Here is a 16,276-nt window from a genome sequence, read left to right as displayed (position 1 = left end):
TCCTCACAGACAGTCACTCGGAGCGGGAATCAGACCCACAACCTCGTGGAGCAGTGTGACTGTGACACCTACCTGCTGCGCCACCGTGCCGCCACCCCTAACATCACAACTATAAATTACTTAAGCTGCTCTACTGCTGCTACCTCTCATAATAAATATCACTCAATTCAGGACATTGACAACAAAAGTTTTATTCATAAATTTCAAATAAAGGTCAGTGTAAGCTACTGCACCTCATTATGAAAATAGAACATTTGAAATTAACATCATTTTAGAGCTATAGACTATTTAGGCTTTGTCTGGGGGAAAAAGGAGAGAGGAACAAGGGCAAATCTAATGATTATGTTTAAAAAAGTGGTACAGACTTTAACAGCTCCAGGGCTTGATGTATAGAAACAAAAGGCTGCATGTAAAGACTTTTGGCAGACCACTAGAGCGACAACGATAGATATAAGAATGGATGATAGAATGATTTTATTATTGTCCACTGCTTATCTGTCGATTTGCAAGTCTGTTCAGACGTGAGAAACCACATGCCAGCAGACATATAAGGACATAACCAGTACCACCTTCCATCCACCCACCCACACACCTCCCTATCTAAGAAGTAAAGCTAAATGACTGAAAATCAGTTTAGTGAGACCTATAGATATCTGAGATGATCAGTGGAGCACCTCCATGATTAAAACCTGGCCTCAAGAATGGATAGAGTTTCTCAGTGAAAGAATGACCAATGAAAGAGTAGATTAGAGACATGTCCTCCACATTATAAAACGAGACCAGACCTTCTTCATAATTTACAAACAGTGAAGCCCCACCCTCTGGGGCTTCACTTTCAGGGAGATGGCGACTCGTTGGGTATCACAAGCTATTAACTCATACTCATTCCTCATCCACACAGTCCATAATCCATCCTTTGGATTCAGCCTAAATGTACCCTTCCTGTTAATGGACTCTCTGGCCACGCCCAATATCCACCCAGTCTTTCCACTGACCTGCACCTCAAAGTAAAATCTCCCTGAGGAGTATCCCTCCTTTCCCAGTACACATTGAGCGTTACTAAATCTCTTTGGATTGTCAGGAAGACTGTGTTTTGTGACTCCAAGGCTCACTTGTTTTCCATCAGCAGACAGGATGAGTTCTGGATGAGCTGTATCAGGATCCAGAGTAACATCCACTAAGAGAAAGACACTGGGTGATTATGCAGGTAATTCTAGTGTTTATGCAGAAAAAAGTTATTTGTTTACTGTTATAATTTGTAGGCTACCATGACAACCACATAGCAGATGTTAGCCTTATGAGTAGGGAAGCAATTATGCCTTATACGTATGACGTAAGGAAGGTAAAAATTAGAACATATTTTAGAATACATTTTACATTTTAATGAAGATAAGTTTGTATGACACCATCTGAGTAAACACAGTCAACAGGGATACAGGGAAGTTAAGAAGTTAAAAAATGTCAGTGAGGGTTCTGTGCTGATTTTTTGTACAAAATGTGGCTATAATGGAAAGCTTAATTCAGTTTTATTTTACCTGCGTAGAACTGAATCCACATCATTCTAGGTGTGAGGAAAACTAATAGGAATAATGGTAGAAGCAGCAGTAATAGTGTCCATTTCATCTTAACCCAATTATGGACTGCAATAAAAAACAAACAGACGTTAAAATTACAAAATACTAAAATATGCCAATCTTGTTAATGATTCTTATAAAGGGAGGTACACACTGTGCAATACGTGTAAATATTACACAATCTACTGGACAAACAGTGGTGTGTTTTTCCAATTCAGTTGCAATAAGACACTGCAAGTAATCATTGCCCACAGCAATAGCCTTATATAATGTCTAACACTGTCCTGACAAAGTGGAGACTCCTTCTCTGGGGTTTTAATACACATTGCAGATCAATGACCACTGCACGTTTTCACTTTGTCATTTCTGTAACTTGCTGCTGTAACACTGTAATTTCCCAAGGTGGCTGATTTGTTGCCACAGAGACCCTGAAATCATGTGAATATTTGCAGCAGTGAATGAAACTTTGCTCAAAAATCTTAGTGTGACTACGATTACAATACACCATGGCTTTTAATGATGTGTGAATTTTCTCTCATGGCGGCACAGTGGTGCAGCAGGTAGGTGTCGCAGTCACACAGCTCCAGGGACCTAGAGGTTGTGGGTTCGATTCCCGCTCAGGGTGACTGTCTGTGAGGAGTGTGGTGTGTTCTCCCTGTGTCTGCGTGGGTTTCCTCCGGGTGACTGTCTGTGAGGAGCGTGGTGTGTTCTCCCTGTGTCTGCGTGGGTTTCCTCCGGGTGACTGTCTGTGAGGAGTGTGGTGTGTTCTCCCTGTGTCTACGTGGGTTTCCTCCGGGTGACTGTCTGTGAGGAGTGTGGTGTGTTCTCCCTGTGTCTGCGTGGGTTTCCTCCGGGTGCTCCGGTTTCCTCCCACAGTCCAAAAACACACGTTGGTAGGTGGATTAGCGACTCAAAAGTGTCCGTAGGTGTGAGTGTGTAAGTGTGTGTGTGTGTGTCTGTGTTCCCCTTTGAAGAACTGGCGCCCCCTCCAGGGTGTATTCCCGCCTTGTGCCCAATGATTCCAGGTAGGCTCTGGACCCACCGCGACCCTGAACTGGATAAGGGTTACAGATAATGAATGAATGAATTTTCTCTCTTTTCCTGTATTCACTGCCAGAAAATCTTTGTTATTGAGTCTAAAGGAGTTCACACAATGTGTCTGAGAATTTGATCATATTTTCAGCTGCAGCAACTTGTACAGAGCAAGACTACTGTTATTGCACAGTGAATACTGAGGTTTAATTGAAGTAACATAGACCACGGTACCTGCTGACATCCGCTGATGCTTCGGTTCTATAAACACAAAATAATAATGAAGTATATTATACAACTATGATTTCGCTAATTATATTAAATGAATGTGTTATTTGCTCCCACAGTTAATAGCATACTCATGCAATTGTGAAGTGCATCATAATGTAAATAGTATTCAGATCCCACACCATGAGAATGTAACAGCTGTAGACAGTGGTTTTCTATGCTGCTTTTGGTGCTCACTTACTCCATTTTTGTATTTCTTTGTCCATTTCCTTGTTGAGGCTTTTCTGAAGACGTGAAAGAGATGTCATCAGAATCCCCTTATTGGAATGTGTGGTAAGACTGATGTCAGCCCAGTTGTTGGTATGTGGAGGACTGCACAGTGATGGATAAGCCTAGGACATAGAAAAAAAATCTCTCAGCATGGCCAGTGTTGTGTGATGTGCTGCACTGTCACTAAGGAGATGGGACACTGACTTGTAGGAGGTGGAGGGGGTCCTCAGTGTGGGAGAGCTTCTCCAGCTCAGTGTCTCTCCTCTTCAGCTCAGCGATTTCCTGCTCCAGCTCTTTAATGAGACCTTCAACCTCCCTCTCTACTGCTTTCTGCTTCTCCTCCATCACCTCAAGCAGCTCAGCCTGACTTCTCTCAATGGAGCGCATTAGAGCGGTGAAGACTTCCACACCACCTGCTGTTTCATCACCTGTGCTTTTCTGAATTAGTCAATTCCCAATTTGTAAAAAGCTAGGAAGTATTGTAGTAATTATTAAATTCAGTATTTTATAAATAACATATAAACATTTACTAAATTTTGAGATTTTTCACTTATATTTTCACATCTTATATATTGCCCAATCTTTTCAAAATGTTTAAATGTTGAACAGGGGTGTAGGTCCTGTGGTCCTGGAGGTCCTGTGTCCAGCGCAGCTTGGTGATTCCCTGCTTTTACAGATGAGTTGAGTCAGTTGTGTTTCAGCAGAAAAATCAACAAACTATGCCGGATGCTGGCTTTCCAGGAGTTTAACTTATCGTAACTGTCAGATCCAGTCTAAACAGCGAATGAGGCCTCAAGGCCTCAAAGACTTACTTTGCTGAGCTCCAGTGCATGTTTGATCTCTTCAGTCTTCTCTAATCTGTCCTGAATCATTTTCTGGACCTGTGTTTGAGTTTTCTCCAGTTGAGCCTGTGGACAGAAATGAGTTGTGGACAGTCTTGCTGCCTGATCAAAATTCATAACTAAAATACAATATTCATATTAAATAAAAAGCAGCTTCTAGGACGAAAACAAGTATGGCATCATTTTAAATATTACCTTGAATTCAAAACCTGCCTCCTCCAGTGGAACAGTGCTGTGAGTTTTGTGGTCCGTCACAGCACATAGCATACACACACTTGTCTGGTCATCTCTACAGAACAGCTCCAGCGGGCGGTCATGTTTCAAGCACATGTAATCCTCCAGGTTCTCGACTGGGTCCATTAGCTTGTGTTTCTTGAGAAGCTGGATTTTCTTGTGGGGCTCTAGGTGAGTCTCACAGTACGATGCGCCACAGTTAAGACAAAATTTAACAGATTTTTCTTTGTCACCAGAACAAACATCACACAGGACTTCAGTTGATTTGGAGGGATTGTTCTCTGCTGTGCTGCCAGCTTTACGTTGAACTGATTTTCTGAAATGAGCAGCTGTTTCAGAGATGAAAGTGTTAACGGATAGATCTAGTCTCTTCTCATAACGCTTGTTGCACAGTGGGCAGTGCCAGTGGTTGCTAGTATCCCAGTATCCTCCGAGACATTTTTTACAGAAGTTGTGTCCACATGGAGTAGAGACTGGTTCAGTGAATACATCCAGACAGATACAACAGAGCAAATGCTCTTCTGACACAATGCTGCTGCTGGATGCCATGACTGAGAAAAAAATTACTAAATTTAATACTCTGTGTTGTAAATATATATAATCACAGGCATTGATAATTTAGCAATACAAAAGAACAGATGCAAACTGTGTTTTGACAATATTTGTATTAATTCAATTAAATTTTGATGCTGATAAAATGTGGTGTTGTAGTAGGGTGACCAGACCTGAGATGGTGAAAAAGAGGCAAAAACACGTCTGTGTGTGTGTGTGTGTGTGTGGGGGGGGGGGGGGGGGGGTGATGAGGTCACGCCCCTCGCTGCCGTTGAATGCTTAGCTGAACCTATGTGTGCTTTTAGGTCCTTTACACATTTATTTTCTACACAAAACATGGGAATTTCTTTTTTAATTCATCCGAGAACTTACATTTATCTTTCGGCATAGCTGCTCGAGATGAGGGTGGGTACATGAGCTTTGCCGCTGACGTAAACAAGGACTACTGACGTGCAGACTGACCAATTAAATGTTTATAGAGAAGTTTATCGACAAGTAACGGTAGCTCTACAGTCAGACCGTCCAATCAGAAGAGTTTAGGCTACTTCACCACGCCCCTTCTCACTCAAGCGAACCAATCGGAGTAGGGGAGGGCGGGACTAATTTGTGAACGAAATAGTGATGGGAATTTCGGCTCTTTTTGGGGAGTCGGCTCTTTCGGCTCCTAAATAGCTCTTTGATTTACCACTTATTTCCACTGGTACAGAACAATATTACCTACATTTTACATGACGATATGGACAAAATATTATTGTTCAATATTAAAAATAATAAATAATGTTGCAATGGCCAATTGTTTTTATGGCTGTCTTGTAATAACTCACTGATTGCACTCACACATTCAATTGTATAAATAACTGGATTTTTATTTAAACACCTTAATAAAAAATCACTTGTAAACTCTGAAATACAGCCAATGGAACCCAAAAGGTAGGTTTTACAAAATAGCTTATTAAATTAAATAATCATCCATTTCTGGGAAATAAAATAAACAAATACTCTGCAAAGTGCAAAACAGCAGCATTCAACGGTAGTGATTAAAACAACCACAACTGTCAACAAACATTTAACTGATTTAACATTTTCTTCTACTATTTTTTGGAAGGCAGATTGGCATTCAGGAAAACCAAGTGTCTCAGCTCGGAGGGTTGGAGGATTGGAACTTGCTTGTTGTTCTCTGATTGGTTGAATGACAAGCCTTAGAAAAAAATGGCTCGGTCTTAGACGGGAACCGGGTCTCATCGTTCACTTACAAGAGCCGGCTCTTTGAACCGGTTTGTTCGCGACCGACACATCACTAGAACGAAACATCTCGAAAGTCTAGCTCTAGAAAAACAAAATGCCGGACGTTTGTGAAATTCCGCCCGGACATTTTTTTTTTAAGTCTAAAAAAGAGGACATTACCGGGTAAAAGAGGACGTCTGGTCACCCTAGTTGTAGCAAACAAATAAAAAAATTTACTTAAGGATTACCTTGGATAATTTATGTTTTAATTATAGAAATACTGAAAAAAGATCCCCCACCCGACCTCCAGGTATTTTCATAGTTTTCTAACTACTATCCTTTGTCCTGAATGTTTTATGTTCTTAGATATTGTTGGTATGGTTTTATTTATTGTTATTGTGTATGGCTTTTTAAGGTGCAAGACAAATTCCCTTAGGGGCAATAAAGGGTTTCAACCAACTGCATTAGCATAGTACACACAGTGCACTTGTTAACATTTATACTGCAGGAAAATACATAAACGTCATCCAGGTTTGCAATGACAGTCCCAATATTCAGTAATTTTATACTTTTATCACCTGTAATTACTTAAAAATTACATTAAATACTTGCTTGTTTTCACCATCTGCCTTTCATTTTGTCTACCACTGCAGAAAAGACATGAGGCAGAATTCTGCACTTTCTCACCAGTTAGCAAAACAAAGTATGGCATTCCTTGCTAAAGTTACTGACTGGTACAAACTGTGCCATGTACACATGGGGGGAAAAAAGGATGAGAGCAGTGGGCAATGTGGCTTCCATGACACTGCTGCCCCAACACCATTGTGACATTTAGTTTTTATTGGTTATGGCTGTTGAAGTGAATTGTGTTGTATTTTATTACATTTGTTGTGTTTACGCACCCCCCCCCCCCTTTTTTTTTAGTTAAGTTTAATGAGTGCCCATTATTATATTTATTTATTCATTTAATACAAATGAATAAACGACTAAACTAAAAAATTAGGCTCCAAGCCTCATTTTTTAAAAACTAAACTAAAATCTAGATTTTTATTGTTAAATTGTTTATAATAAAACTGATAAAATGTGATAGTTTATAGGGCTTTTATTTTGAAACGACACAAAATGTTTGTTCCTATAGACATTTATGTATTGATTGATCTGGGTTTTTTTTTTTTTCATAAAATGTATTTTAATTAATGTGAAATAAATTTTCTGTCAGCGACTTATTTTCTGTCTTATTTTAATGTTGAGAATACGCTGTTCTTCCAAAAGAGGGGGCTAGTTTGACCGAGTTTTTACAAGTGACTTTACAAGACTGGCTTAACCGCAGTAAAGTGCCCGTAGTGATTTTTTGTGGGTGGCGTGTCTTAAAGTATTAATAAGAACATTAGGATAAAATTGACGCGAATTCAGAGGATACAGCAAGAACTGTGTCTAAGTAAATACACCTTAAGGTCGAGCAGCATTAGCAGAATGGCTACAGTTCACCTGCATTTTCACAATCAGGATAAACATTGGAATAAATTCTAAATTCTTTTGATGGTAACAACCGTAACATATAATAAGTCTACTAAATGTTATGACACTGTTGTGTAAATACATTGTACAATACATATCGCAAAAATAAATAAATAAATAAAAATAAAGTATGAATCGTCTTTGAAAAGTCTCACAATTAAACATCCCTTTCATTATTCTTCACTTACGTGAGTCAACAGGTTGCCTCTGTTCTCAGAATGTGGGGAAGTGTCCAAACCTGTGTGCAGGAGTAAATACAAGTGTGTTTCACTTTCATTTCTCTATAAGTTCCACAGTTTCGAGAGAGAGAGAGAGAGAGAGAGAGAGAGAGAGGCAAATACACTCTACTGTTAAATGTATTGGGACACAACACCTAGTCACTGAATTCAGGTATTTCATTAATCCTATTGTCATAAGGGTATAAAAACATGCACTATGCATTTGTCTTTACAAACATATTGTTTGCACTAAAGAGCTTCATTGTGGTACAGTGATACCACAGCAAGAGATGTGTTTGAAATGTCTTCCCTCCTAGTGGACAATCCACATTCGACCGTGTGTGTTTTATTGAAAAATGGAAGTATTATGACACAACAGTAATACAAAGTAACAGACCACATAAAGTTACAGAGCAGTACAGAGGAGGATTAATGCTACAAGCTTTTCAGCGATTGGCTTAGGCCCCTTTTGTTCCAGTGACATCCAAATCATAAAAAGCCACAACTCCACATTGAAAATTCTTTTTTTTTTTTTTCTTTGAAATACTCCAACTGGTAGACCCTCTCTGTTCCCAAAACCAAAATATTTATGAAAATGGTAACTTTACAGACAAAGGCAAAATATTCTTAAATTCATTAAGTCATTTTGGACCATTTCTATTGAAAATTCTGTGACAATTCCACACAAAAATTAAAATCAGAAATGTATAGTTACATGGTTTTTATTAAAGAGCAGAACGGTGGTCCGAGAGGTAGTATTGCTGTCACACAGTTCCAGGGTCCTGGGGTTGTGGGTTCGAGCTCCGCTCTGGGTGACTGTCTGTGAGGAGTGTGGTGTGTTCTCACCATGCCTGCGTGGGTTTATTCCACAGCCCGAAAAAACACACATTGGTAGGTGGATTGGCTGTGCAAAAAAAGTGTACATAGGTATGGCAGAAAGTTTGTATATGCAGATGTACAGAATGTGTACAGATGTGGCAGAATCCCTACAGTGAGGCCAGGTTTGTACGTTGAAAATATCAATAATGTTTTATCACCAATAATGTCGCAGTCACACAGCTCCAGGATCCTGGAGGTTGTGGGTTCAAGTCCCACTCTGGGTGACTGTCTGTGAGGAGTGTGGTGTGTTCTCTCTGTGTCTGCGTGGGTTTCCTCCGGGTGACTGTGAGGAGTGTGGTGTGTTCTCCCTGTGTCTGCGTGGGTTTCCTCCCGGTGACTGTCTGTGAGGAGTGTGGTGTGTTCTCTCTGTGTCTGCGTGGGTTTCCTCCGGGTGACTGTCTGTGAGGAGTGTGTTGTGTTCTCCCTGTGTCTGCGTGGGTTTCCTCCCGGTGACTGTCTGTGAGGAGTGTGGTGTGTTCTCCCTGTGTCTGCGTGGGTTTCCTCCCGGTGACTGTCTGTGAGGAGTGTGGTGTGTTCTCCCTGTGTCTGCGTGGGTTTCCTCCCGGTGACTGTCTGTGAGGAGTGTGGTGTGTTCTCTCTGTGTCTGCGTGGGTTTCCTCCGGGTGACTGTCTGTGAGGAGTGTGTTGTGTTCTCCCTGTGTCTGCGTGGGTTTCCTCCCGGTGACTGTCTGTGAGGAGTGTGGTGTGTTCTCCCTGTGTCTGCGTGGGTTTCCTCCCGGTGACTGTGAGGAGTGTGGTGTGTTCTCCCTGTGTCTGCGTGGGTTTCCTCCAGGTGACTGTCTGTGAGGAGTGTGGTGTGTTCTCTCTGTGTCTGCGTGGGTTTCCTCCGGGTGACTGTCTGTGAGGAGTGTGGTGTGTTCTCTCTGTGTCTGCGTGGGTTTCCTCCGGGTGCTCCGGTTTCCTCCCACAGTCCAAAAACACACGTTGGTAGATGGATTGGCGACTCAAAAAAAAGTGTCCGTAGGTGTGAGTGAATGTGTGTCAGTGTTGCCCTGTGAAGGACTGGCGCCCCCTCCAGGGTGTATTCCCACCTTGCGCCCAATGATTCCAGGTAGGCTCTGGCCCCACCGCGACCCTGACTTGGATAAGTGGTTACAGATAATGAATGAATGAATGAATATAGTGAGTTTTAGAATGTCTGTTACTTTTTCTTCTGTAAAATATATTAATATTAAAAATGAATTAATTCCTGTACATTGTGTTCTTAAAAAACATATTTATTAATCAGTATTTTCTTAAAAGGCATTGTTACAAGCAAACATTTCTTTCATTTAAAGGCTTTTAAATACAATGATCAGTGTTTTACAGAAGTCAATCACATATAATTTACAATGGATTTAGAAAATATTCAGACTTTTGTTGCACATTTTATACTGTATCCTTGATTCTGAATGAACTGAATAATAAAAAAAACATATATACATATATACACACATTGTGTTGCACCCATTCAGCCATGGCAAAGTAAAAAAAAATCAGTCTTTTAGAGTCTTTGAAAAAATAAACATTTAAAAACCATAACTTAAATCTCCTATTGACAAAAGTTTTGAGATCCTTTGCAGTTTACACTGCTCTGTCAGGACAAAAAACATGAATCACTTTACTAGGGGTGGGACTTTAACGCGTTAATTTCGATTAATTAATCACAGGGAATATAACGAAATAAAAGATTTAACGCATTTTAATCGCACTTTGCACCATGGAAAGTTTCTCAGTGCATGAGTTCCAGGCATACAGATTATAACGACGCACAATGTGATGAACATGATGGAGATGACAGAAGAGACTACGCTGGTGGATGGGAAATTTAAATACAAGAAACTTCCAGATGGAAGTACAAACAAAAATGTTGTTATTTGCACTTTATGCAGGAAGGAGTTTGTTTATCACAGGAGCACTTCCACCATTCGTTACCACCTCAACGCAAAACATGTTGGGGCTAGCGCACAGGTCAGTAATGTTAACAGTACAGTGATCCCTCGTTTTTTGCAAAATACGAATTTACGGGAAGTAGAGAAAAGATATTTTTTTATGTATTTAAATACATAAAGTATTTGGACTTTTAAACCCCTCCCTGTCACTGTTAACAACCCTCTCTTTGCATTAAACAGTCGTTCTCTAATGTTTTTTCAGCTGGAACTACATGTGATATCCTACCAGTTTCTTTAATAGAGTCATTCCTAAGCTGTGATTTAGCGTCAGTAAATTTCACTCGGATGTGGACGTGAACAACACATGTACTGTACGTAAGAAACACTTGTATATTATATATTTTGTCACCTACAGGCCCAGTCTAATACATGTAAATAATAAAAAAGCCCCTTTGAAAAAACCCGCGAAGTAGCGAATTCACGCAAGATGAACCGCAAAGTAGTGAGGGATCACTGTTACGCAAACGGTGTCCACATGTCGACCACATGTCGGGGTTCACATTCAGAAACAAAATGTCAAAGTCCACGTCAGACAAATTGACCAATTCACTGGGAGTAGACTGGTGGGAAAATAAACAAGATTTTGAATTTAAGCTTATGTTTGTTGATTCATTCATCAACCAAACTTTAATCAATATTTCCCATGCTAAATATTGAAATGTGATTAATTTTGATGAATTAATTACAAAGCTTCTAATTAATTTGATTAATTTTTTTAATCAAGTCCCACCCCTAGTCTTTACTATCAAATTGTGGTAAGTCAAAGATCATGGCAAGTTTACAAATGTGTTCCCAGAATCGCAATGGCCTCAATAAATGTAATATAGACAAAGCTGGGCAAAATCTTATACGTTCTTAGAATCAGGCATAAGGAAGGACCCAAATGAAACCTGTTGGATGGATAAGCCTTTCTGCAGCACTCTACAAATCATGTCTTTATGTCAGAGAGGCAAGACACAAGCCACTGCTGAGTAAAAGACATACGACAGGCTGCTTTGAGTTTGCTAATGGGAATGTAAAATACTGGGAACAGAACAAAGATTTTCTGATCTGATGAAATGAAAATTTACCTCTAGGGCCAGAACAGGAAGCAATATATTTGGCAAAAAAAAGTCCAACCATGCCTATGGTGAAACATGGTGGTGGCAGCATCATATTGTGAAGGTGATTCTCAGCAGCTAAGACAGGGGCTGATAACAATTGAGGGAATGCTGGATGCAATCAAATACAAGAACATTCTGAAGCATACAACGAAATCAACACCAGAGTGGCTTTAGGGCAGGTTTTTGAACGTTCCCGCTAAAGTTATTAAGTAATTTCTTGAAGTCTCTAAATACACGTTTCCATATTAAAGGAGAATGGCTATATACTAGGGTGACCAGAAGTCCTCTTTTACCCGGACATGTCCTCTTTTTTAGACTTAAAAAAAATGTCCGAGTGGAATTTCACAAACGTCCGCGATTTTGTTTTTCTAGAGCTTACATAGAACTTCGAGAAGCTTCGTTCACAAACTAGTCCCGCCCTCCGCTACTCCGATTGGTTCGCTTGAGTGAGAAGGGGGCGTGGCGCAGTAGCCTAAAATCTTCTGATTGGACGGTCTGACTGTAGAGCTACCGTTATTGGTCGATAACCTTCTCTGTAAACATTTAATTGGTCAGTCTGAACGTCAGTAGTCGTCCACCCCCCACCACCTCCTGACACGTGTCCTCTTTTTCACCATCTCAGATCTGGTCACCCTACTATATACAGGCAAAAAGCTCATGAAAAAAGAGCACACTACACTGGTGTGAACTATATGCGGTTAATTTAATATAAATCTGAATATGGAAATTTGTCCAGCATATCTACTGACACAATTTTATAATCTGGAAGGCCGACTTATGTCTTACTCTGTAACGCGGGCACCAGTCGTTTTAAAAGATGCTTCCTGACATCAGCCAACAGTTGAGATGTGGTTGAGTGAGGATTTTTAGACTATTTTCCGGAATGACTGTGCAACAGACTTTTATTTCGCTTACCGTCAGACGGATCGATCCCTTTGATCGTGGCAAGTGACCAACAATCCGGAAAGTACCGGGCGGTTCACAGGAAAAAGAAAAAACCCATCCTCATACCTGGCAGAATTGAGCTACAAAGTGAGTGCATGCATGAGAGTGATTGGCCAGATCACTCACACAAGACCCCCACCCTCTGCTTGGTCAAAACTAATTATATAACTGTCTCAGCAAGATAAGCCCTTTAAAAACAAGTTAAATTTCCCAAGGATTAATGTATTATTCCAGTATTTTAACTGATCATGGCCCGCATACACGGATCAGTAAAAAGATCATAATCTTCAAATAATCTTATCATTTCTACAAGCTACACACAACATAAAGGCCAGAATCAGTCCAATAGCTGCAGGTACTGATAGCACTGAAAGACTGAAGATAAGAACCTTCCAAGTATAAAAAACGGTACCTGAAATTCAAATCAAATGTAAATATGGTTAGTATTACTTGGAAACATTATAATAATAAACAGACTAAAATAACAATTACAGTGTTTTTATCATTGTATATTTACCAGAGATGATAATCTCTGCTTGTCTCATGTGGTGCTTCTGTTGAAGTCTGCAGAAGAATTTGTTGGTGTCATAAACAGTGATCCTCTGTTTCACACTGAAGCCCTCAATGTCTCTGTGTGTCTCCGTATCTTCAGCAGACAGGGTCACTCCTTTACTGTCCAGCCACACAACCTCAGGCTCAGGGTTCCAGCCTCTGGATTCACATATGAGAGAGATCCCTCCTTTGTTATCAAAGCCCTCCACAGTGATCAATGGGAGGGTTCCCAGAGCTGCAATTAATAAAATATTTAAAAAATATATTTCCATGTAAAAAAATTATAACAAATAAGAAAACATTTTGATAAAGTAAATAAACTACTGCAGTTCCATATATTTTTGGATTTGTTTATTTCTCTTAACAAAAATCTGTCCAATGTTTTCACTGAGCAACTTTTTCATATTTTGTAAATGTATACAATTATAGAGCGATGCCTACAACACACTCCAAAACATTTGGGGAAGAAACATGTTTACCATTATATTACAATACCTTCCCTTGTAAAAACACATTTTGGAACTGGGGAAACTAATTGTTGCCGTTTTGCAAGTGGAATTTTTGCTTCAGTGGTGTAACTGAAGTGGTGTAAGTTTTCTGATTTTGCTCTTCATGATGTGTCATAGTAGATAGAGCTGAACTAGAGCAGGCTACTCAAACACATGCATGTCTACAAAGCCACAGTGGCATGTGCAGAATGATGCCTAGGATCATGTTGCTGAAATAACCACGAACATCTCAGGAAAAGCAAAGACGTCACCTTGGTGGAATCACGTCTCTTAAAAATCCAAATACCATATCAGTTGACCTTCTAACATATGAAAGTGACACATTTTGTGGGCTGTTACTCCCCAGTACCATGACAGATGTTGGCTTTTGGACTATCACTGATAACAGTCTGCATGGTCCCTTTCGTTTTGGAACTACGATAACCATGGTTTTATCAGATGTGTGATATGGAATGAGCAATGGACCTTACAGCACTGCAGCACTGAGAATGATCCACCACCCAAATCATACCTGCGCTGTGGTGGTCCAGACCATTCTGACCATTGAATAAAAGGGGGAAAAGGGCTAACAATGTATGCAGAGTAACACATGGACATTTGCCTATAATTGCCGTAATACAAATTGCCCCCATAAAGTAATTGGGGCTGTTAAAATGGACTGTGAATCTAGAAACCAGTAGGTAATATTAATGTAGCCTATCAATAAAGTAAATATTTCTTACCTTCAACAATGACATCAATGTTAATGTCATTGTACCATGTTTGTGCCTCAACGAGACATTTGTAACTTCCTTCATCAGAGACTCGTACTACTGATAGCTTGAGTGAAGCATTGCCTTTCGGCAGCTCCTCTCTGAACAGAGCTGTTCTTCCTCTGTAAGACTCAGACAGCCCTTCATCTCTGTCTTCATGATCCTTGTAGAGATGAACTAATGCATCTGCTTTATCTGTTCTGAACCACTCTACTCTCATGTCCACAGCACTAGTGTTGGGTTGGATAGAGCAGGGCAGAACCAGATCTTCACCAGCTTCAACAAAAAGAGGAGCCTTTGGTCCAACCACCTTAAAAGCTTCTGTACAGTGAAACATTCAGGAACACAAGAAGTTGTTAAACATTTAAATTAATGTAACATTTCATTATTTCATTTTTAAAGCATACTGATAGCACTGAAGGAAATAAAGATGTGTGTGTTAAATGTACCTGATCTACCCAAACAGCAGGAGAGAAACAGTAGTGTCACACCGAGAAACTTCCTCCCTGAAAATATTTTACATTATGTTTTATATTTTACATTAATCAGTTTACTTTTATCTTCTGTAAACGTGTCGTCATATTCATAGTCACAGTTGTCCAGAACCTCCCATCACTGGGCATAAGTAAGGAACCACATAGTTTAGGAATATGTTTATGGAAAATGTTTACCACTCTTCCAGAAGAACGTTTGTGAGGTCAGACACTGCTCTAATTCGGCCCAAATGTGTCCTATTGGGTTGAGGTCAAGCCAGTCAAGTTCTTTCACGCCAAACTCACTCATCCATGTCTTTATGGACCTTGCTTTGTGCACTGGTGCACAGTCATGTTGGAACAGAGGGGTCATGTCCAAACTGTTCGCACAAAGTTGGGGGCATGAAATTGTCCAAAAATCTCTTGGTATGCTGAAGCATTAACATTTCCTTTCCGTAGAACTAAGGGACCCCTCCCTCCCCCAAATAAAACTTTACACTTGGCACAATGCAGTCAGACAAGTGCATTCCTGGCAACTGGCAAACTCAGACTCGTCCATCAGATCGCCAGATAGAAGTGTGATTCTTCACTGCAGGTGCAAATACTACTGTCAGTTGACTGTGGAATATTTTATGGCCATTCTGTCATTTAAGGAACTTAAACATTATTTCTTGGAACTTTGAAATGCTATTATTCCATATTCCTACAGTAAATCTGTGAACCTGTACTTCAAGACTGCAGTGGAGTGGTCTGTTAATTTACCCTGTTACAGAATACCTGACATTTTTCATTAGTTTTTACTATTCCTACTTACAATAAAAACAAATAAAGATTATACCCTGTGTACTGGAGGACTTGTTTTTCAATACTAATTCCTACCGCGTATATCCGCGCTCTTCTTCCGGTAATTAGGCGCTGCGGATGTAGTGATGCGGTCGTTAAACCAGATCTCATGACGAAAAAGTAGTTAAGCCATAAAGACAAGTGCAGTCTAACAGTTAAAAACACAGATACCGCATTAATGCAGCCGCAGCAGTATCCTTTAAAACACTTACAGTTCAAACTGAACCTTGATTCCGCTTTGAACATTTGTATATGGAAGAAATAGATCCATGAACAGAAATCTAGTGTAAAAGCAGAAACTCCCAGCAGCTTCAGTAAACTCCCAAATTTCACGAGTTAAAAGGACCTTGTATGTCTCATTTCACTTAAAATATTATATAGAAGAAGCTTAAAAATACGTTTTATTTCCTTTCCCCGCCCTCACTCCACAAACACACGCGGTCCTCAGGAACGTCTCAGGATCATGGGCGGCTCCAGACATTTTCTTGCTGTTGCCATGGGGAAGACGTACCTTCTCAGCGAAGGTGCTCTTAAATTTACGGGTTTCCACCACAGTTTCTACTGCAACACACACAA

General features: G+C 40.1%; 1 pseudogene; it reads right to left on the bottom strand.

The window, feature by feature from the left end:
- Positions 1–76: 76 nt before the first annotated feature.
- On the bottom strand, positions 77–5,158 carry LOC136706888 (E3 ubiquitin-protein ligase TRIM39-like; annotated as a pseudogene).
- Positions 5,159–16,276: the final 11,118 nt, after the last annotated feature.

The sequence above is a fragment of the Hoplias malabaricus genome, chromosome 9, assembly GCF_029633855.1.
Source record: "Hoplias malabaricus isolate fHopMal1 chromosome 9, fHopMal1.hap1, whole genome shotgun sequence".
NCBI classification, from domain to species: Eukaryota; Metazoa; Chordata; class Actinopteri; order Characiformes; family Erythrinidae; genus Hoplias; species Hoplias malabaricus.
The sequence above is the reverse complement of the archived record's forward strand: the minus strand, read 5'-3'. Positions and strand labels throughout refer to the sequence as shown.